This window comes from Chiloscyllium punctatum, chromosome 46 (genome assembly GCF_047496795.1).
Source record: "Chiloscyllium punctatum isolate Juve2018m chromosome 46, sChiPun1.3, whole genome shotgun sequence".
NCBI lineage: Eukaryota > Metazoa > Chordata > Chondrichthyes > Orectolobiformes > Hemiscylliidae > Chiloscyllium > Chiloscyllium punctatum.
In genome coordinates, this window is record NC_092784.1 from 45,714,081 (window position 1) to 45,737,648 (window position 23,568).

Genomic DNA, 23,568 nt, shown 5'->3' on the forward strand with positions numbered 1-23,568 from the left:
GGGGAGTGTTTGATGGGGACAGTGTAGAGGGACCTTTTTTCTGTATCTAACCCCGTGCTATCCCTCCCCTGGGAGTGTTTGATGGGGGGACAGTAGAGAGGCAGCTTTACCTTGTATTTAACCCCATGCTGTCCCTGTCTCGTGACTGTTTCATGAGGACAGTGTATCGGGAGCCTTACTCTGTATCTAACCCTGTGCTGTCCCTGTCCTGTGAGTGTTTGATGGGTGGACAGTGTAGAGGAAGCTTTACTCTGTATCTAACCCCGTGCTGTCCCTGTCCTGGGAGTGTTTGATGGGTGGACAGTGTAGAGGGTGCGTAACTCTGTATCTTACCCCTTGCTGTCCCTATCCTGGGAGTGTTTGATGGTGACAATGTAGAGGGAGCTTTACTCTGTACCTAACCCCGTGCTGTCCCTGTCCTGGGAGTGTTTGATGGTGACAATGTAGAGGGAGCTTTACTCTGTACCTAACCCCGTGCTGTCCCTGTCCTGGGAGTGTTTGATGGTGACAATGTAGAGGGAGCTTTACTCTGTACCTAACCCCGTGCTGTCCCTGTCCTGAGGGTGTTTGATGGGGGCGATGTAGAGGGAGCTTTACTCTGTATCTAACTCCATGCTTACTCCGTCCTGGGAGTGTTTGATCAGGATCATGTAGAGAGAGGTTTAGCATGTATCTATCCCTGTGCATTCCCTGTCCTGGGAGTGTTTGATGGGAACAGTGTAGAGGGAGCATTACTCTGTATCTAACCCCGTGCTGTCCCTGTCCTAGGACTGTTTGATGTGTGGACAGTGTAGAGGGAGCGTTACTCTGTATCTCAGCCCTTGCTGTCCCTATCCTGGGAGTGTTTGATGCGTACAGTATAGAGGAAGCTTTACTCTGTATCTAACCCTGTGCTGTCCCTGTCCCGTGACTGTTTCATGAGGACAGTGTATCGGGAGCCTTACTCTGTATCTAACACTGTGCTGTCCCTGTCCTGGCAGTTTTTGATGGGTGGACAGTGTAGAGGGAGCGTTACTCTGTATCTCACCCCTTGCTGTCCCTATCCTGGGAGTGTTTGATGCGTACAGTACAGAGTAAAGCTTCCTCTGTACTGTACGCATCAATACTGTACTCTGTATCTCACCCCTTGCTGTCTCTGTCCTGGGAGTGTTTGATGGGGACCGTGCAGAGGGAGCTTTACTCTGTACCTAACCCCGTGCTGTCCCTGTCCTGAGGGTGTTTGATGGGTGGACAGTGTAGAGGGAGCGTTACTCTGTATCTCACCCCTTGCTGTCCCTATCTTGGGAGTGTTTGATGCGTACAGTATAGAGGGAGCTTTACTCTGTATCTAACCCCGTGTAGTCCCTGTCCTGGGAGTGTTTGATGGGGACCGTGCAGAGGGAGCGTTACTCTGTACCTAACCCCATGCTGTCCCTGTCCTGAGGGTGTTTGATGGGGCCGATGTAGAGGGAGCTTTACTCTGTATCTAACCCCGTGCTGTTCCTGTCCTGAGAGTGGTGATGGGGGGACAGTGTATCGGGAGCCTTACTCTGTATCTAACCCTGTGCTGTCCCTGTCCTGGGAGTGTTTGATGGGGACAGTGTAGAGGGAACTTTACTCTGTATCTAACCCTGTGCTGTCCCTGTCCTGGGAGTGTTTGATGGAGACAGTGTAGAGGGAGCTTTACTCTGTATCTAACCCCGTGCTGTTCCTGTCCTGAGAGTGGTGATGGGGGGACAGTGTATCGGGAGCCTTACTCTGTATCTAACCCTGTGCTGTCCCTGTCCTGGGAGTGTTTGATGGGGACAGTGTAGAGGGAACTTTACTCTGTATCTAACCCTGTGCTGTCCCTGTCCTGGGAGTGTTTGATGGAGACAGTGTAGAGGGAGCTTTACTCTGTATCTAACCCCGTGCTGTTCCTGTCCTGAGAGTGGTGATGGGGGGACAGTGTATCGGGAGCCTTACTCTGTATCTAACCCTGTGCTGTCCCTGTCCTGGGAGTGTTTGATGGGGGCACAGTGTAGAGGGAGCTTTATTCTGTATCTAACCCTGTGCTGTCCCTGTCCTGGGAGTGTTTGATGGGAACAGTGTAGAGAGAGCCTTACTCTGTTTCTAACCCCGTGCTGTTGTTTCTCCAGCTATGACTCATGCTGCTAGGGGAAGGTGGGAGCTGGCGGTTATTGTGAATTTAATTCTCCATTACTGCACCACCACCTCCTCACCTTCAGAGATCGAGCAGAATGTGCTGTTCAGCAATTGACGAAAGAGAAATTTGCTCTGCTGCAGGATAATGTGTAATTCACACTTTGGAATGCAAATGAGCGTTTTGTGTCAATAATACCGTGAGAAACAAGAGTGTTTGTGTGACGTGAGGTTGCACAATACACTGAGGCCACGTTTGCATTGATTTGCTCCATACTCCTTTCTCGTACTACCAATGCCATCCATCTCCATGGCAACAGTAAGTGATTAACCTGAACTCTTTCCAACCTGAGGGCCTCACTTAATCTTGCGGTGAGGCGTAACATTTACCCCATCACTCAGCCTGTCTAATTCTGACGTCTCAAATCACCAGACCCAGCTCATCCACCACGGAAACCTTCATTTGTTCCTTCATAAGCTTGACATTTCCTTGCCCTCCTCAGGGTTTCTACATTCTAGCCCCTCAAAAACTGCCCAAACCCTCCTGCCCTGTCTTTCATATAATCCCAACAGTGCAGCTATGGGCCATTCAGCCCATTGAGTCCGCACTGGCCCTCTAAGGAGCATTCCCACCCAATCCCTGTAACCCTGCATTCCCCATAGCGAACCCTGGACACATCCCTAGACATTACAGGGTTATTTAGCACAGCTAGATCCACCTAACCCTATCATCTTTGGACTGTGGAAGGAAACAGAGAGAATGTGCAAACTCCACATAGTCACTCGAGGTTAGAATCGCACCCAGGTCCCTGGCACCGTGAGGCAGCAGTGCCAACCACTGAGCCACCGTGCCACCCTCTTGAGTCTTAACTCACAGCAAATCCCTTCTCGCCTCTCCACTCAGTGATCAACATGGACCCTTGCTGAAGTGACATCTTGATGGGAGATGACAAGGCTGGCTGTGGAGGTGGACAGGCTTCGTGTGGCCGGGCTGGGAAATCTAGCTTTGTTCTGTGAGGGCATGGGTTCAAATCCCACCCCAGCTGGAATTCACAGTCAAGTGGTGCACCTGGGACTGAAGGCTGGAGGTGGTAACTGTGAAACTGCAATTGATTGTCGTAAAACCCTTCTGGGTCACGAATGTGTGATGGTGAGGGGAGGGGTGGGGGGGGACATCGGACAGAATCCCGACAGTGTGGAAACGGGCCCTTGGGCCTAACTGGTCCACACCAACCCTCCAAAGAGTAACCCACCCACAGGTGAACTACTGTCGATGGTTAGTCACTTGTGAGAAACATGGCTGCCGATGTACGCACTGCAAACTCCAAAAAACAGCAATGCAACTGTGACCAGGCAATTAATCAGTCATGACATTGTTTGAGAGATAAATAGGAGTCAAGATGTAGGGATAACTGCCCCTAATTCTCTTTCAGTAACACAACGGGATCTTTAATGTCCACCAGACGATGCCTCGCATTATCAGCTGATCTGAATGACCATGTCCTCTGGGTATTCCCTTTTACCCTTCCATGTGATGAGGGTGTTCCTGGTAAGGCAAACGTTCATTGCCAACCCCTAAATGCCCTTGAACTGAGTGACTTGCTCCATCAATCAGGGGGAGGTTAAGATTCAATAGCCCTCAATGACCACCATTTAAAAGGAAGGAGCTGGCACGTTTGAGGTAAAGGTGCCGAGTTTTATTTTCTCTCACAGATGGTGAGAGAATCTTTGACACCCTCTGCCTGAAAAGGACGTGGACGCAAAACCTTCATGTCTCTTGAAGAAGGTATATTTAGATTCTCGGTAAGGCAAGTATATGCTGGACTATCGAGAATTGGCAAAAACGTGGTTCAGTCAAATTACCCACAGTCATGTTCAATGGCAGAGCAGACTCAACGTAGAAGCATCAAAACTAGGAACAGGATTAGGCCATTTGGCCCGTCAATCCTGCTCCACTGTTCAGTATGATCATCGCTGATCAAACCCCTGATCCTGCTTTCACCCCATATCCTTTGATCCCTTTACCCTAACAACTGTATCAAACTCCTTAGAGTCATATGGGAGTAGAGATGGACAGCTTGGAAACAGACCCTGCAATCCAAATCATCCATGCTAACCAGATACCCTAACCTAATCTAGTCCCATTTGCCAGCATTCCGCCTCCCAAACCCTTCCTATTCATGTACCTATCCAGATGCTTTATAAATTTTGCGATTGTACCACCACTTCCTCTGGCAGTTCATTTCACACAAGCACCACCCTCTGCCTGAAAAAGTTCCCCATTGGGTCCCTTTTGAATCTTTCCCTTCTCACGTTAAACCAGTGCTCTCTCGTACTGGACTCCCTTTCCCTGGGGAAAAGACCTTGACTATCCATTCTGTCTACGCCCCCATGATTTTATAAACCTCTATAAGGTCGCCCCTCGGCCTCTGACGCTCCAGGGAAAACAGCCCCAGCCTGTGCAGCCTTTCCCTAAACCTCAACCTTCCAATCCCAGCAAGCTAGGAGACAGGGCCAGCAGGTAATCAGGAAGGCTAACGGAGTGTTGACCTTTATTTCAAGGGATTTGGAGTATAGGTGTAAGGAAGTCTTATTGCAACTGGACTTGATGCTGTTGAGACCACATCTGGAGAACCGTGAGCAGCTTTAGTCTTCCTATTTAATGGGAAAATGTCATTTCATTGGCGAGTTCCTGATGATCCTTGGTATGGAGGGATTGTCTTATGAGCAAAAGTTAAACAGGGTGGAGCTCTACTCACCAGAATTTAGAAGCATGAGGGGTGACCTCATTGAAACATAGAGGATTCTTAAGGGGCTTGACAGGGTAATACTGAGAGGAATGTTTTCCCCTATTGGGAGAGTCTGTGGCCAGAGGGTACAGTCTCTGAATAAAGGGCACCAATTTCAGACTGAAATGAGGAGGACTTCCTTCTCTCAGAGGATTGTGGGTCTTTGGAACTCCTTGCCACAGGGAGAGCCGTGGGGACAGAGTCATAGAATCCTTACAGTGTGGAAACAGGCCATTCAGCTCATGAAGGTCTGCTCCAACCCTCCGAAGAGCATCCAACCCCGATCCACCCCTCTATCTCTAATTCCCATGGCTAATCCACCGAACCTACACATTCCTGGACACTATGGGTAATTTAGCATGGGCAGTCCACCCAACCGGCACACCTTTGGACTGTGGGAGGAAACCGGGGCACCCGGAGAAAACCCATGCAGACACAGAAAAATGTGCAAACTCCACACAGACAGTTGTGTGAGGCTGGAATTGAACCTGGGTCCCTGGTGCTGTGCGGCAGCAGTGCTAACCACTGAGCCACTTGTATATTGTTCAAGGCTGAGATAGATTCTAGATCAATTGTGAATTGAAGGTTATGGGAAAAGGATGGGAAAGTGAACGTGAGGAATGTTGGATCGGCCATGATCCTATTGAATGTTGGAGCAGTCCCAAGGGGCTCCTGTTCCTATTTCTAATGATCTTCTTTCTATGGTTGCCCCACACACTGTCTATATTCCAGTTTATATACTTAATCTAAATGTCACCAAAGGCCTAGCAACACCATCTGAATTACTAACACAAGCACAGAGGATGCTGGAGAAACTCAGCCAGTCTGTGGCAAGAGAAACATTTTGAGTCTGGTGTGACTTTTCTTCACTCGCTGCCAGAACTGCTGAGTTTCTCCAGCATTCCCTGTCTCTGTTATAGTGTTGACAGTAATACCCAACGGACCCTCGTTCCCCCCTACTTTGTTATCTCAGTCACCTCCTCGGGTCTCATAAAGGTTGGCCCATCGGTAGGTTGGGTGTTCGCGTTAAACGTACACGCGCTCTCAAATGTCTTTGGGCGATGGATTCTAAATGTGGAAGGCTAAGAAACTGGTGAGGTTTCAACAAGGGCGTGTGATGTGTCAAAGGCAAAAATAAACATGCAACATCTTATTTCGAGAATAAAGCTGAGGACAGAACCAGAGTATGCTCATACTGCAACTAGAGAAGCAACCCAAGCTCAATCGATCATTATCTGCACTAATGGAGTGGGTCATGTAGCAACTATATGCATCGTTGGTTTGATATTATTAGTGGAGTCTTTTTCCTTTATTATTCATCACTGAATAGGCCAGCGTTTATTGCCCCAATCCCTAATTGCCCAGAGGGCATTCATGAACCGGATAGGCTTTTCCACCAACTAGCAACGGATTCACGCTCATCATTAGATTCTTAATTCCAGACGTTACTGAGTTCAAATTACACCATCTGCTGTGGTGCGATTCAAACCTGGGCCCCCAGAACATTGCTTGGGGTCTCTAGTTTAACAGTCTGGCAGTAGTACCACTAGGCTGTTGCATAGAACATAGAACATAGAACGTAGACCAGTACAGCACAGGACAGGCCCTTCAACCCACGATGTTGTGCCGACCACTGATCCTCGTGTATGCACTCTCAAATTTCTGTGACCATATGCATGTCCAGTAGTCTCTTAAATGTCCCCAATGACCTTGCTTCCACAACTGCTGCTGGCAACGCATTCCATGCTCTCACAACTCTCTGTGTAAAGAACCCGCCTCTGACATCCCCTCTATACTTTCCTCCAACCAGCTTAAAACTATGACCCCTCGTGTTAGTCATTTCTGCCCTGGGAAATAGTCTGTGGCTATCGACTCTATCTATGCCTCTCATTATCTTGTATACCTCAATTAGGTCCCCTCTCCTCCTCCTTTTCTCCAATGAAAAAAGTCCGAGCTCAGTCAACCTTTCATCATAAGATAAGCCCTCCAGTCCAGGCAGCACCCTGGTAAACCTCCTCTGAACCCTCTCCAAAGCATCCACATCTTTCCTATAATAGGGCGACCAGAACTGGACGCAGTATTCCAAGTGCAGTCTAACCAAAGTTTTATACAGCTGCAACAAGATCTCACAACTCTTAAACTCAATCCCCCTGTTAATGAAAGGCAAAACACCATATGCTTTCTTAACATCCCTGTCCACTTGGGTGGCCATTTTAAGGGATCTATGTACCTGCACACCAAGATCCCTCTGTTCCTCCACACTGCCAAGAATCCTATCCTTAATCCTGTACTCAGATTTCAAATTTGACTTTCCAAAATGCATCACCTCGCATTTTTCCAGGTTGAACTCCATCTGCCACCTCTCAGCCCATCTCTGCATCCTGTCAATGTCCCACTGCAGCCTACAACAGCCCTCTATACTGTCAACGACACCTCCAACCTTTGTGTCGTCTGCAAACTTGCTGACCCATCCTTCAATCCTCTCATCCAAGTCATTAATAAAAATTACAAACAGTAGAGGCCCAAGGACAGAGCCCTGTGGAACACCACTCACCACAGACTTCCAGACAGATTATTTTCCTTCTACTACCACTTGCTGTCTTCTGTTGGCCAGCCAATTCTGTATCCAGACAGCTAAAGTTCCCCTGTATCCCATTCCTCCTGACCTTCTGAATGAGCCTACCATGGGGAACCTTATCAAATGCCTTGCTGAAGTCCAGATACACCACATCCACAGCTCGACCCTCATCAACGTTTCTAGTCACATCCTCAAAGAACTCGATAAGGTTTGTGAGGCATGACCTGCTCCTCACAAAGCCGTGTTGACTGCATTTAATCAAGCCATGCTCTTCCAGATGGTCTTAATCCTATCCCTCAAAACCCTTTCTTACACCTTGCAGACGACAGACGTGAGACTTACTGGTCTGTAATTGCCAGGGATTTCCCTATTTCCTTTCTTGAAGAGAGGAATTACATTTGCCTCTCTCCAGTCTTCAGGTACGACTCCGTGGAGAGCGAGGATGAAAAGATCTTCGCAAGTGGTGAAGCAATTGCATTTCTCATTTTCCAAAGCAACTGAGGACAAATCTGGTCCGGGCCTGGCGACTTGTCAATCTTAATTTTTGACAAAACTTTCAGCACATCAGCTTCTTCTATCTCTATCCATTCCAGCATGCACACCTGCTCTTCAAAGGTTTCAATCACTACAAAGTTTGTTTCTTTCATAAAGACATAAATAAAAAACTCATTTAGGGCTTCCCTACTTCCTCAGACTCCACACACAAGTTCCCTATGCTAGTCCTGATCGGGCTACTCTTTCTTTGACCATTCTCTTATTCCTCACATCAGTGTAAAATGCCTTTGTGTTCTCCCCAATCGGTTCTGCCAAGCCTTTCTTGTGCCCCCTCCTGGCTCTCCTCAGACCATTTTTGAGCTCCTTCCTCGCCTGCCTGTAATCCTGTAGAGCTGAGCTTGACCCTAGCTTCCTCCACCTTATGTAAGCTACCTTCTTCCTTTTGACAAGAAGCTCCACCGCTCTCGTCATCCAAGGTTCCTTTACCGTACCACTTCTTGTCTGTCTCAGAGGGACATATTTATTCATCACTTGCAACAACTGTTCCTTAAACAGTCTCCACATGTCTATTGTGCCTCTACCGTGGAACAATTGCTCCCAGTCCATGCTTCCTAACTTATGTCTAATCGCATCATAGTTTCCTCTTCCCCAATTAAATATCCTCCCGTTTTGCCTAATCCTCTCCTCCATAGCTATGTCGAATGTGAGGCAGTTGTGGTCATTATCACCAAAATGCTCTCCCACCACAAGATCTGACACCTCCCCTGATTTTCTTTTTCATTCACAGGTTGAGGGCAAAGACAGCATTTATTCCCCAGATCAGATTGATTCTCACATCTGCAAGAGTTTCGAGGAATTTTGTTGTACTCTGGGGGAGGGTTTCTTTATAAGACTAAGGGCATCACTGGGATATCCAAAATCTGAAAAAGCTATCACTAGATGTTTCCTAGCAGTCTATTGACAAGCAACGTTAGGTACACTGCTCCTCGATCCCAGAGATAGAAGCCTTTATTCCTGAGCTTGTGCAAGGGATCTGTTTTCTTGTTAGCCAAGAAACCTTGAGACACCACGTCTCAAGTTGGTCTGTACCAGTTTCTTAGACAGCACCTTCCAATTGCTTCCATCCAGACAGACAAGGACATCATAGGAACACCGTCCCCTGCAAGTTCCCCTCCGAGCCACTCACCATCTTGACTTGGAAAGCCGTTGGGTCAAAGTCCTGGAATTCCCTCCCCAACAGCATCAAGGGACTCCCTGCAGCCTAAGGATGGCGACAATTCAATATGGTGGCTCACCATCACCTCCTCAAGGACAATGATGAATAAGCAATAAACGTTAGCCTTGCTGATGATATTCACACTACAGAACTTCATTAATCTAAGCCACATATTGAGGAAAAATTTCTTCTGCTTTGCAAGTAGAAAGCGTTCAATTGATAGAATGCCTGAGAATCATGTCAGGCCTAGACACACATTCAGTACAAAAGCTCTGCTTCTATATGTGCTTGTGTTTCTTATACCCTTGTTTGTCGTATTGCTGTCTCTGTGGACCCAGCGGTTTGGAAAAAGCTAACCTTAATGGTGGTGCCTTGCTGACAAAAACTCAGGAAGAGAGTGTGGATATGTGTTAACACCCAAAACCTGACAATGGTGGTACCATTCTGTGCCCACCCCCAGCAGTGACTTGCCAGACCCTGAATGGCATTAATATTGGCCTTAAGAAAGAGGGGAGCTCATTTCTCCTCATGTGGTTAGTGGTCTCCCTGCCCCCGTTGTCACGGTACACCCAACATGAGGCCGGGGCCAGGCCAAGCATGGGGCCGAAAGTCTGGTTTCCAAGGGCAACCATCCTAATGGACTCATCCCACCCAGGGATGGGGATAGAGGAATGGTGGTGTGGGGAGACCATGTCGCTAAATGAGACAGAACAGCTCACAGAGCTTAACCCTCCCCAACATTACGCCCCACCCCAACTCACTGCCCCCACAATTTTAATTTTCTCTTCAGTTAGTTCTTCAATCGAATGCCTTGACTGAATTTGCCTCCCAACATGCTCTAGGGCAGCACAATCCAGACCTTAACCCCACTCTGCATCAAAAAAAGAGGGAAACGGTGGCATGGTGGTATCATCCCTCAACGAGTAATATTCTTGGAAATCCTGGTTCAAATCCGACCTGGAGTTTGAGTCCAGTTAATAAATATGGAATATAACTAGTTTCAGTATTGGTGACCATGACAGCAATTGATGGCTGTTCTTTAAAAAGAAATCCCATATCATTTACTAATCTGAAAGGAATCTGCTGGTTTACATGTGACTCCAGACCTACAGCATTGAGATTGACTCTTAGCTGCCCTTAGAAATGGCCCCACCGGCAACAGGAAGTGGGCATCAAATGCTGGTTTTGCCAGTGATGCCTTGATTTTGCTTAAAATTAATTTTCAATTGTTGCTGATGCTTCTTTTGCCAACTAGAATCCTAGTCTGGGTGAGAAAATTAATTTCAGAATGAAATGATATGCTCACTTCAGTCTGGTGTTTGATCCCGGAGATACCTTGCAGTTGGGCGGAGAGTTTAGCGTGAGAGCCACATCCTGTCAGTATCAACATAGACCCATCGTGTCAGAGGATCATAACAGTGTGGAAGCAGGCCATTCGGCCTATCAAGTCCACACCAACCCTCCAAAGAGCATCCTTCCCAGCCCCACCCCATAAGCCTGCATTTCCCACAGCTAACCCCTCGAGCCTGCACATCCCTGGACACTGCAGGGCAATTTAGCACGGCCAATCCACTGAACGTGCACATCTTTGGATTGTTGGAGGAAACCAGAGCACCTGAAGGAAACCCATGCAGACACGGGGAGAATTTGCAAACTCAACACAGACAATCACTCAAAGGTGGAATCAAACCCAGTTCCGTGGCGCTGTGAGGCTGCAGTGCTAACCACTGAGCCACTCATGGAGCAAGGAACAAGCACTGTACAGAGAGCTGGCCATGTTAGAATGTTCCCACTGTCTGCTCACATTGTAACCTCGAAGTCCCAGAGTGCAGTATCCTAATGTTGCAGTAATGTGGTCAAACTGAGATCTCAGTAAGGCAGGGTGTTCAGTTTGACATTCCGTCACAAATCAAACATATTTGAGACTGACAGTGGCTAGGTCACAACCGTTGGAGGATGGGTTGGTGACTATCGAGCATTGGGGTCGAGTATTGTGCCAAACTCTTTTAATGGTCGTTGATCAACCACACTGAGAAACAACATAGGCTGGGTCAGCTGTGGCTCAGTGGGTAATATATTTGGATTGAGAGAATTGTGAGGTCAAGTCTCAGTCCAGAAAATCTCCGCTGGCACTGCACTGTCAAAAGAGATACTACAGAAGTACACCAAAGATCCTCAGGCAGCACCTTCCAAACCCACAGCCAACTCCATCTCGAAAGGACAAGGGCAGCAGATACATAAGAACACCATCCCTCACAGGTTCCCCTCCGAGCCACTCACCATCCTGACTTGGAACTATATCGCCGTTCCGTCAGTGCCGCGGGGTCAAAATCCTGGAATTCCTTCCCTAAGGGCATTGTAGGTCAACCTACACCACAGGCGCTTCGGCTGTTCAAGAAGGCAGCTCACCCCACATTCTCTCAAGGGGCAACTAGGGACGGGCAATAAAATGCTGGGCCCAGCTAGCAATGCCCACATCCCATGAGTGAATAAATTTTAGGTTTTTTTTTCAGGTTGTAAGCATCAATGACAATGCCAGCCTTTGTTAGGTATCCATAATTATCATGAGAGGAGAGCAGTTAAGAACCAATTACATTGTTACAGCTCTGCGGCAAGCCAGACTGGGTAAGACAGCAGGACCCCTTCCCAAAAGGACAGGGGGTGGATTTTTAACAGCAATTGTTTAGGGCTTAAGAGTAAAGAATGCGGGTGAAAGTCAGCATTGATGGAGAGAGAAATAGTTAACATTTCAAGTCGAGTATCGGTCTTCTTTAGATCATATGGTTATAATTACCAATGCTAAGACTAATTTTCTATGCTGTATTTATGATTTGAAAATTCACTGGTTGGTGTGGTGGGATTCAAACGCCTGACTCAAGACCACTAGCTTGAGTTTTTGGAGAGCTAAATCTAAGACCATTACGGTAAACCAACATCTCTCCTTGTGTAGTCTACAACGGGGCAGTGAAAACATTCCAAAAGTACTCACAGTCAAAGAGTCAGAGAGATGTACGGCATAGAAACAGACCCTTCAGTCCGACACGTCCATGCCGACCAGATATCCCAATCCAATCTAGTCCCACCTGCCAACACCCGGCCATATCCCTTCAAACCCTTCCTGTTCATATATCCATCCAGATGCCTTTTAAATGTTGCAATTGTACCAACCTCCACCGCTTCCTCTGGCAACTCATTCCATACACGTACCACCCTCTACACGAAAAAGTTGCCCCTTAGGTCTCGTTTATATCTTTCCCCTCTCACCCTAAGCCCATGCCCTCTAGTTCTTGACTCCCCCACCCCAAGGAAAAGACTTTGTCTATTTATCCTATCCGTGCCCTTCATAATTTTGTAAACCTCTATAAGGTCACCCCTCAGCCTCTGATGTTCCAGGGAAAACAGCCCCAGCCTAATCAACCTCTCCCTGTAGCTCAAATCTTCCAACCCTGGCAACATCCTTGTAAATATTTTCTGAACTCTTTCAAGTTTCACAACATCCTTCCAGTAGGAAGGAGACCAGAATTGTACGCAATATTCCAACAGTGGCCTAACCAATGTCCTGTACAGCCACAACATGACCTCCCAACTCCTGTACTCAATTCTCTGACCAATAAAGGAAAGCATACCCAACGCCTTCTTCACTATCCTATCTACCTGCAACAGATGAATGGACACCACACAACAATGAACAGACAAGACTGTTCCCTCCCAGTCGCACAACACTTCAGCGATTCAGGACATTCGACCTTGGACCTTCGTTTGACCGTCCTCCTCGGCGGACTTCAGGACAGGCAACAACGAAACATTGCCGAGCAGAGGCTCACAGCCAAGTTTAGTACCCATGGGGATGGCCTCAACCAGGCCCTTGGGTTCATGTCACACTGTAGGTGATCACCATTGCACTTTCCACACACTCACACACAGACAGACACTCCTACACACACACACACAGACACACACACACACATATAAGTTTGTGGGATGAATTTGTACTTGCAGAATTACATTTTAATTTGCTCAAAGACATGTAAGATTCTGTAAATCCGTTTTTTTTTATAGATTAGAATTAGTCTGGCCATTGTGGCACAGACTGTCTCATACAGAGCAACTCACACCTTCAATGTATTGTCTGGGCCGACATGACATTAATTCACTTGAGAATGTAACTTTTAAATGTTCTTCCATTTACATTGAAAGAACTGAAAACAACACGTTCATTCTAAAAGATGAGAGACTGAACAAACAATCCAGTCATGTTCAATATATCATTTCAGTTACATCACACTGTAAACCTTTGCTATAAATTCCGTGTCTTACAACCTTATACTCCACAACCACCTCATGAAGGAGCAGCGCTCCGAAGGCTAGTGCTTCCAAATAAACCTGTTGACCATAATCTGGTGTGGTGTGATTTTTTAACTTTGTACACTCCCGTCCAACACTGGCACCTCTACATCATAACTACCTACGACTCCACTTTTAAAGAGCTATGAACCTGCACTCCAAGGTCTCTTTGTTCAGCAACACTCCCTAGGACCTTACCATTAAGTGTATAAGTCCTGCTAAGATTTGCTTTCCCAAAATGCAACACCTCGCATTTATCTGAATTAAACTCCATCTGCCACTTCTCACCCATTGACCCATCTGGTCAAGATCCTGTTGTAATCTGAGGTAACCCTTTTCACTGTCCACTGCACCTCCAATTTTGGTGTCATCTGCAAACTTACTAACTGTACCTCTTATGTGCACATGCAAATCAAGTAAATAAATGACGAAAAGTAGAGGACCCAGCACCGATCTTTGTGGCACTTCACTGGTCACAGGCCTCCAGTCTGAAAAACAACCCTCCACCACCACCCTCTATTTTCTACCTTTGAGCCAGTTCTGTATCCAAATGGCGAGTTCTCCCTGTATTCCGTGAGATCTAACCTTGCTAATCAGTCTCCCTTCATTGGCAGTCAAGAGCAGTGAGATATTCTGAGGTCATAGTAATAGAGATGGACAGCACGGAAACAGACCCTTCGGTCCAACTCGTCCATGCCAACCAGTTATCCGAACCTAATCTAGTCCCATTTGCCAGCACTTGGCCCATATTTCTCCAAACATTTCCTATTCATCTACCCATCCAGATGCCTTTTAAATGTTGTAATTGTATCAGCCTCCATCATTTCCTCTGGCAGCTCATTTCACATACACACCACCCTCTGTGTGAAAGTGTTGCCCCTTAAGTCCCTTTTAAACCTTTCCCTTCTCACTCTCAACCTATGCCCTCTAGTTATGGACTCCTGCATTCCAGGGGAACAACCTTGTCTGTTTATCCTATCCAGGAAACATCCCACTACACGTCCTATCCTAGACTCCCTCTAAGGTTAAAACCAAAAACTGTGGATGCTGGAAATCTGAAACAAAAACAGAAATTGCTGGAGAAACTCAATAGATCTGGCAGCATCTGTGGAGAGAATACAGAGTTAACGTTTCGGGTTCAGTGATCGTTCTTCAGAAAGGTTGTGATGAAATTGATTGAAATTGGATTTGAAATTCATAGCGAGGAAGAAGGTTAGGTTACAGGAGCATATAGACAGATTGGTTGGATGGAATTTGACCTTGAAAAATGTTGGACTTTGGAACAAGGTACAAGACAAGGGAGCACTCAATAAATGGCAGGACGCTAGGAGGCTCAGAGGAACAGAGAGATCTTGGGGTGCTGGTCCACAGATCCCTGAAGATGGCAGGACAAGTTAATCGGGGTAACATCTGCCTTTACCAGTTGTGGTACAGATTATGAGAGCAGGAAGTTTATGTTGGAGTTGTACGGGAACATTGGTGAGGCCGCAGCTGGAGTACTGTGTGTACTTCTGGTCCCCACACTACAGGAAGGATGTGATTGTATTGGAGGGGGTGCAGAGGAGATTCGCCAGGACGTTCCCTGGGATGGAGTATTTCAGCGATGGAGAGAGGCTGGATTAGCTGGGGTTGTTTTCTTTGGAACAGAGAAGGTTGAGAGGGGACCTGATCGGAGTGTGTAAGATTATGGAGGGGCATGGATGGTGGGAGGGAGAGGAAGCAGCCGTTCCCCTTAGTGGAAGGATCAGTAACAATGGGGTGGAATTGTAAGGAAAGGGCAGGAGGTTTAGAGAGGGGTTTGAGGTAAAATACTTTCACCCAGAGGGTTGTTGCAGTCTGGAAAGTATGGCCCATGAATGTAGTTAAGGTGGAAAACCTCACAACCTTTAAAAAGCACTTGGGCGAACACTTAAAGTATCATAACATTCAAGGCTACAGGTCAGTACTGTACGGTTCTCTACCTGTGCGTCTGTAAATGTAACCATCAGGGAATTCATCACCCTGAATTCGATTTCTCAACACAAACTTCAGAAAGGGGACAGAAAAGCTGGGGGGTGGGTGGGGGGATGTGGGGGGTGGGTGGGGGGATGTGGGGGGTGGGTGGGGGAAGAAAACAGCAATTGGAAACTGCATTGGAAAAAGATTGCAAACTGCAGTGAGGAAGTGTGGAAGGGTGTTTTCTTAACACCCACGACGTACACGGGCTGACTTTGTGTGAGAAATTTATTTCGCATCCCTCAGAGAATCGAAACGGCTGGTGAAACTTTGCAAAGCTGCAGGGCATGAATGATCTTTCTCCATCTAGAAGTTTAGACCCACCTGGCACAGCTCCAGCCGTCAAACCTACTTCTTCATCAGAAATCTCGCAGGGTAGCGAAGAGTAAAAGTGTGAAGCAGCTGACTGTACATTATGCAGTCTGTTGCTTACCTGCTAAAAGGAACCTGCAAAGAGTACTGTCAGAGATAGATCAACTGATTGCGAGTTAGCGTGGGAAGGTTAGAGCATGGTAGCGGCTTTGTGGAAGACACAGGCTGCTGGAGAAATGGTGACTGCTGGAGTTACAGTGACAGAGGGATAACATTCCAGGGGTTTGGAAGGATGGATATTATCAGAGGGTTAGGGTATGAGGAAAGTAAACTTTGGGAGTAACTTGGAGTAGCAGTTGGATGGATATTGTAGAAATTAGGAGGATGGATTTTTAAAATTTAATCAAGGGATGTGGGTGCCACTGTCCAGGCCAGCATTTATTATCCCATCCCTAATTGCCCGGAGGGCCGTTAGGAGTCAGTCACATTACTGTGGGTCTGCAGTCACATGTGGTCCAGAGTAAGCAAAGATGATAGCTTCTTTTCCTAAAATACAGCTATGGCTGGGTTCAAGTCCAGTTCTCCAAGATATTACCGGGGTCTCTGGATTAACACCACTCAGCCAATGCCTCCCCATGGATATTGTGGAAGTTATGATCTCGGGAGAATAGATATTGTGGAAATGTTAGAGAATGGATATTGTGGAAATGTTAGAGAATAGATATTGTGGAAATGTTAGAGAATGGATATTGTGGAAATGTGAGAGAATGGATATTGTGGAAATGTTAGAGAATGGATATTGTGGAAATGTTAGAGAATGGATATTGTGGAAATGTTAGAGAATAGATATTGTGGAAATGTTAGAGAATGGATATTGTGGAAATGTTAGAGAATGGATATGTGGAAATGTTAGAGAATAGATATTGTGGAAATGTTAGAGAATAGATATTGTGGAAATGTTAGAGAATAGATATTGTGGAAATGTTAGAGAATGGATATTGTGGAAATGTTAGAGAATAGATATTGTGGAAATGTTAGAGAATGGATATTGTGGAAATGTTAGAGAATGGATATTGTGGAAATGTTAGAGAATGGATATTGTGGAAATGTTAGAGAATAGATATTGTGGAAATGTTAGAGAATGGATATTGTGGAAATGTTAGAGAATAGATATTGTGGAAATGTTAGAGAATGGATATTGTGGAAATGTTAGAGAATGGATATTGTGGAAATGTTAGAGAATGGATATTGTGGAAATGTTAGAGAATGGATATTGTGGAAATGTGAGAGAATGGATATTGTGGAAATGTTAGAGAATAGATATTGTGGAAATGTTAGAGAATGGATATTGTGGAAATGTTAGAGAATAGATATTGTGGAAATGTTAGAGAATGGATATTGTGGAAATGTTAGAGAATGGATATTGTGGAAATGTTAGAGAATAGATATTGTGGAAATGTTAGAGAATGGATATTGTGGAAATGTTAGAGAATGGATATTGTGGAAATGTTAGAGAATGGATATTGTGGAAATGTTAGAGAATGGATATTGTGGAAATGTTAGAGAATGGATATTGTGGAGGTGAGGATGTCAGGGGAATGGATATTGTGGAAGTGTTAACAAACCAAAGGGTGAGCTCTATTGCACAGCACTGATCATGAAAAAAAATGGTCGTTCAAGTAATATAGTTCCAAGAAATTCTTGAGATGTTTATAGAATTACTAAAAATGTTAATTGTAGGTATGAACACTGAGGCTGTGGTTTCTTAACCATTAGTTCCGCTGATCAAGTTCATGTTCAAGAATCTAGATTAGAGTGGTGCTGGAAAAGCACAGCAGTTCAGGCAGCATCAGCCCTTCATCAGGGCTTTTGCCCGAAACGTCAATTTTCCTGCTCCTTGGATGCTGCCTGAACTGCTGTGCTTTTCCAGCACCACTCTGATCTAGGATCGGTTTCCAGCGTCTGCAACCCTTGTTTTTACCTTGTTCAAGAATCTGTCCAGTCTCTGCACAGACGCAGCCCAGTCACGGGTCCGTTGCTCGCCCCAAGCATGCTTTCTCAGTCGCACAGCCTCTTCAGGTGCTGACCTTCCTCAGTCCAGTACAGTGGGGTTTCATGTCCCCATATCCAAATAAAGGGATGAGATGTCTTCCCAAGGGATAAGCAGTGAAGTGAGCTCAGGGACAATAGGAGGGTAGAAAAGGGACACAGTATTTTGAGCAACAACTGTTGATAGTCAGACAATTTGGATGGCAGGATGGAACTGAATAAGTGAGAATACCCAATGACATTTAGCAATAAAATATACTAGAATATATTAAATACACTGTATATGGGCTATCCTAAAACATACCAAGAAAAGATTACTTAGATGGTCCCTGGACTGGATGGTTTGTGTTATAAGGAGATGCTGGATAAACTGGGGCTGTTTTCCCTAGAGTATGGGAGGCTGAAGGGTGACCTGATAGAGGTTTATAAAATCATGAGGGGCATAGATAAGGTAGATAGCCAATAGTTAGGGAAGTCTAAAACTAGAGGACATAGGTTTAAGGTGAGAGGAGAAGATACAAAAGAGGCTAGAGGGGCATTTTGTTTCACACAGCGGGTGGCGAGTGTCTGGAATGGGCTGCCAGAGGTAGAATCATCGAATCCCTACAGTGTGGAAACAGGCCATTCAGCCCGACAAGTCCAGACTGACCCTTTGAAGAGTATCTCACCCAGACCCATTCCTCTACCCTATTACCCTACATTTCCCCTGACCAATGCACCTCACCTACATATCCTGAACACCAGGGGTAATTTAGCATGGACAATTCACCCTGACCTGTACACCTTTGGACAGTGGGAGGAAACAGGAGCACCCGGAGGAAACCCACGCAGACACGGGGAGAATGTGCAAACTCCACACACACAGTCGCCTGAGTCAGGAATTTAACCCCTTGTCTCTGGCGCTGTGAGGCAGCAGTGCTAACCACTGAGCCCCAGGTAGTGGTGGAAGTGAGTACAATTTTAAGATGCATGGATGGGATAAATACGAAGGGACATGGACCAAACACAGGCAAGTGGGACTAGATTAAATTGCAAAAACTGGGCGGCACAGATAAGTTGGGCTGAAGGGCCTGCTTCCATGCTATAAACCTCAATGACCCTGTAACTAACAGTCATCTCAAAAGGAAAGAAGCACATGAGAAAGGACCAAGAGGTTCTTTAGTGTCTGTAGATTGAGTTAAAAACTACCATTGCCAAGTGACAAAGAGGTGATTATTGCAGACTATACTGTGTCCATCAGATTCAAGACCAGTCAAACCCTCACCTCTCATATATATCTATTGCATCTATTTTGTTCTCCATTTGAATTGATAGCTCTCAAAGAAAACACACTTTAAATGTTACAACTAAACCATTTGTGACTCTTTACCTCCCTTGGGTAATCTGTTACCCCTTGTCTAGATTGTACGCTAAGTGTAGGAAGCTGTTTTCTTGATTCTATAGAAGGAGAATGAGGGAAGAAAGATTAAAGACAATCTTGAGGTCGTTGCACTCATTTCAAAACCTGTGGGAAAGCTTCCTGATCATGAAAGAAGTTTCCAGAACTCCATCCAGTCTGATGATCCCACATGGTAAACCCATTGATCCCATATTCCCCACAAGCATTCTTAATGGATGGAAGAATCAGTCAACGGTGAAGGTTCTTCCTTGTTCTCTCAGAGGGTAGGGAATCTGTGGAATTCTTTACCTCACAGGGTTAATGAGTCTGGGCCATGAAGTATATTTAAGAGGGCGGCAGATAGGTTTTTAGGAAAGGGATTGAGGGCAATGAGGGAAAGGCGGGAAAGTGGAGTTGAAGATTATCAGATCAGCTACAATCTCACTGAATGGTTGAGTAGAGTCGATGGGCTGAATGGCCTATTTCTGCTTATGGTCTAAGCATATAAAGAAATGCATCAATTCCTCTCCGAAAGCAGTCAACAGACAAACTGCAGTTTCTGGATTAGTGGTGCTGGAAGAGCACAGCAGTTCAGGCAGCATCCGAGGAGCTTCGAAATCGACGTTTCGGGCAAAAGCCCTTCATCAGGAATAAAGGCAGTGAGCCTGAAGGGTGGAGAGATAAGCTAGAGGAGGGTGGGGGTGGGGAGAGAGTAGCATAGAGTACAATGGGTGAGTGGGGAGGGGATGAAGGTGATAGGTCAGGGAGGAGAGGGTGGAGTGGATAGGTGGAAAAGAAGATAGGCAGGTAGGACAAGTCCGGACAAGTCATGGGGACAGTTACTGAGCTGGAAGTTTAGAACTAGGGTGAGGTGGGGGAAGGGGAAATGAGGAAACTGTTGAAGTCCACATTGATGCCCTGGGGTTGAAGTGTTCCGAGGCGGAAGATGAGGCGTTCTTCCTCCAGGCATCTTGTGGTGAGGGAGCGGCGGTGAAGGAGGCCCAGGACCTCCATGTCCTCGGCAGAGTGGGAGGGGAGTTGAAATGTTGGGTCACAGGGCGGTGTGGTTGATTGGTGTGAGTGTCCCGGAGATGTTCCATATAGTGCTCTGCGAGGAGGCGTCCAGTCTCCCCAATGTAGAGGAGACCACACTTTCTCCCCACCCCACCCTCCTCTCATTTATCACTCCACCGTGCAGGCACTCTGCCTGTATTCCTGATGAAGGGCTTTTGCCCAAAATGTTGATTTTCCTGCTCCTCGGATGCTGCCTGAACTGCTGTGCTTTTCCAGCACCACTCTAATCTAGAATCTGGTTTCTAGCATCTGCAGTCCTCATTTTTACCTGTCTGATACTGTCTTGGTGGTCTGTGTGTCTGTGAGCTGTTCCATGGAACCATTGTGTTCTCACTTATGTGAGACAGAACTTTCTAAAAAACATAAGTGTATCTGTACAGGAGTCTTCACAACATCAGAGTGATTCAAAACATCCTACAGCCAAAGAGACAAAAGCAGAGATTGCTGGGAAATCTCAGAAGGCCTGGCAGCATCTGTGGAGAGAAATCAGATTAACCTTTCAGGTTGAGTGACCCTTCCCCAGAACTGAGCCAAAGAGCCTTGATTTGATGTCCCATGTTAAGGACGGCATCTCGGGCAAAGCAGCGCTCTCTCAGCACTCCCAAAGGAAGGCAATTACAGACCAGTCAGTCTCACGTCTGTCGTCTGCAAGGTGTTAGAAAGGATTCTGAGGGATAGGATTTATGACCATCTAGAAGAGCATGGCTTGATTAAATGCAGTCAACACGGCTTTGTGAGGAGCAGGTCATGCCTCACAAATCTTATTGAATTCTTTGAGGATGTTACTAGACAAGTTGATGAGGGTCGAGCTGTGGATGTGGTGTATATGGACTTCAGAAAGGCATTTGATAAGGTTCCCCATGGTAGGCTCATTCAGAAGGTCAGGAGGAATGGGATACAGGGAACTTTAGCTGTCTGGATACAGAATTAGCTGGTCGACAGAAGACAGCGAGTGGTAGTGGAAGGAAAGTATTCTGCCTGGAAGTCTGTGGTGAGTGGTGTTCCACAGGGCTCTGATCTTGTGCCTCTACTCTTTGTAATTTTTATTAATGAATTGGATGAAGAGTTTGAAGGATGGGTCAGCAAGTTTGCAGACGACACAAAGGTTGGAGGTGTCGTTGACAGTATAGAGGGCTGTTGTAGGCTGCAGTGGGACATTGACAGGGTGCAGAGATGGGCTGAGAGGTGACAGATGGAGTTCAACCTGGATAATGCATTTTGCAAGGTCAAATTTGAAAGTTGAGTACAGGATTAAAGACAGGATTCTTGGCAGTGTGGAGGAACAGAGGGATCTTGGTGTGCAGGTACATAGATCCCTTAAAATGGCCACCCAAGTGGACAGGGTTGTTAAGAAAGCATATGGTGTTTTGTCTTTCATTAACACGGGGATTGAGTTTAAGAGTCGTGAGATCTTGTTGCAGCTCTATAAAACTTTGGTTAGACTGTACTTGGAATACTGCCTCCAGTTCTGGTCGCCCTATTATAGGAAAGATGTGGATGCTTTGGAGAGGGTTCAGAGGAGGTTTACCAGGATGCTGCCTGGACTGGAAGGCTTATCTTATGAAGAGAGGTTGACTAAGCTCGGACGTTTTTCATTGGAAAAAAGAAGGAAGAGAGGGGCCCTAATTGAGGTGTACAAGATAATGAGAGGCATAGATAGAGTTGATAGCCAGAAACTTTTTCCCAGGGCAGAAATTGTTAAGATGAGGGGTTTTTAAGCTTTTGGTGGAGGGGATGTCAGAGGCGTGTTCTTTATACAGAGAGTTGTGAGAGCATGGAATGCATTGCCAGCAGCAGTTGTGGAAGCAAGGTCATTGGGGACATTTAAGAGACTACTGGACATGCATATGGTCACAGAAATTTGAGAGTTTGTACATTAGGGTTACCTTACGTGAGGATCAATGGTCGGCACAACACCGTGGGCTGAAGGGCCTGTTCTGTGCTGTATTGTTCTATGTTCTATGTTCTAAGTGCTACCTGAAGGCTGGCACATGGGAAGTACAATGTGGGAAAGTGTGAGGTCATGTAGGAAGAATAGGGCTATTTTCTAAATGGGGTGAAAATTCAGAAGTCTGAAGTGCAAAGAGACTTGGGAGTTCTCGTCCAGGATTCTCTCAAGGTAAACTTGCAGGTCGAGTCAATAGTTAGGAAGACAAATGCAATGATGGCATTTATTTTGAGGGGACTTGAATATAAAATCAGGGCTGTACCTCTGAGGTTCTATAAGGCTCTGGTGAGACCACATTTGGAGTTTTGTGCACAGCCCCCTATCTCAGGAAGGGTGTACTGGCCTTGGAGCGTGTTCAGAGGAGGTTCACAAGAATGGTCCCAGCAAAGAAAAGCTTAACATATGAGGAGCATTTGAAGACTCTGGGTCTGTACTCGATGGGGTTTAGAAGGATGAGGGGGGAATCTAATTGAAACATACAGAATACTGTAGGGCCCAGACAGAGCGGGTTGTTGGGAAGGTGTTTCCATTGACAGGAAAGACTAGGAACCAAGGGCACAACCTTGAAGTAAAGGGAAGAGCTTTCAGAATGAAGATAAGGAGAAACTTCTGCAGTCAGAGAGTGGACAATCTATGGGAATTCATTGCCACAGAAGGCTGCAAAGGTCAGGTCATTGAGTATATTTAAGAATAAAGAGAACAAAGAATAAAGAAAAGGACAGCACAGGAACAGGCCCTTCCCTCTCAGCCTGCACCAATCCAGATAGTTTATCTAAACCCATCAAAGACTGAGATAGATAGGTACTTGAGTATCAGGGAGATCAAGGGTTATAGAGAAGAAGCAGGAGAATGGGATTGAGAAACTGATCAGCCATGATTGAATGATGGAACAGATGCAATGGGCTGAATGGCCTTTCTGCTCCTATGTCTTATGGCCTTATGGCTTTCCACTGTGTGGGTCTGGAACATACACCTTTCCAAATCAAAGAGCAACAGTGATATTCTCCGACAAATTAACAACTCCCACCTATTTCCAGCCTGCACACATCAGGGTTGACTGAGCTAGCTTCCTGGCATCGCTGACACGACCCAAGCACCAAGTCCAATTCTTAAACAATGACAACCTGCATTTACATAGCACCCACAGCAAGGTAAACCACCCCCTGGAGTGCCACCTGACATTTTCGACAATGAACTGCCTCAGGAGACTTTTGGATGGGTGAACCAAAGGCTTGGTCAAAGAGGTTTAAAGAGGATCGTAAAAGAGGA

At 46.1% G+C, this 23,568-nt stretch overlaps 1 long non-coding RNA gene across 3 annotated transcripts in view; it reads right to left on the minus strand.

Annotated features, from left to right (window-relative positions):
- The window catches only part of LOC140467984 (uncharacterized), an 86,879-nt gene that overhangs the window by 18,442 nt on the left and 44,869 nt on the right, over nt 1-23,568 (minus strand). The window contains exon 1 of one of the 3 annotated variants that reach the window (XR_011955555.1): nt 17,832-18,524. The exons of the other annotated variants lie outside the window; for them this stretch is intronic. This is a non-coding gene — a long non-coding RNA (uncharacterized lncRNA). Of the gene's footprint in view, nt 1-17,831; nt 18,525-23,568 lie in introns of those variants that run through there. 3 annotated transcript variants of the gene reach the window in all.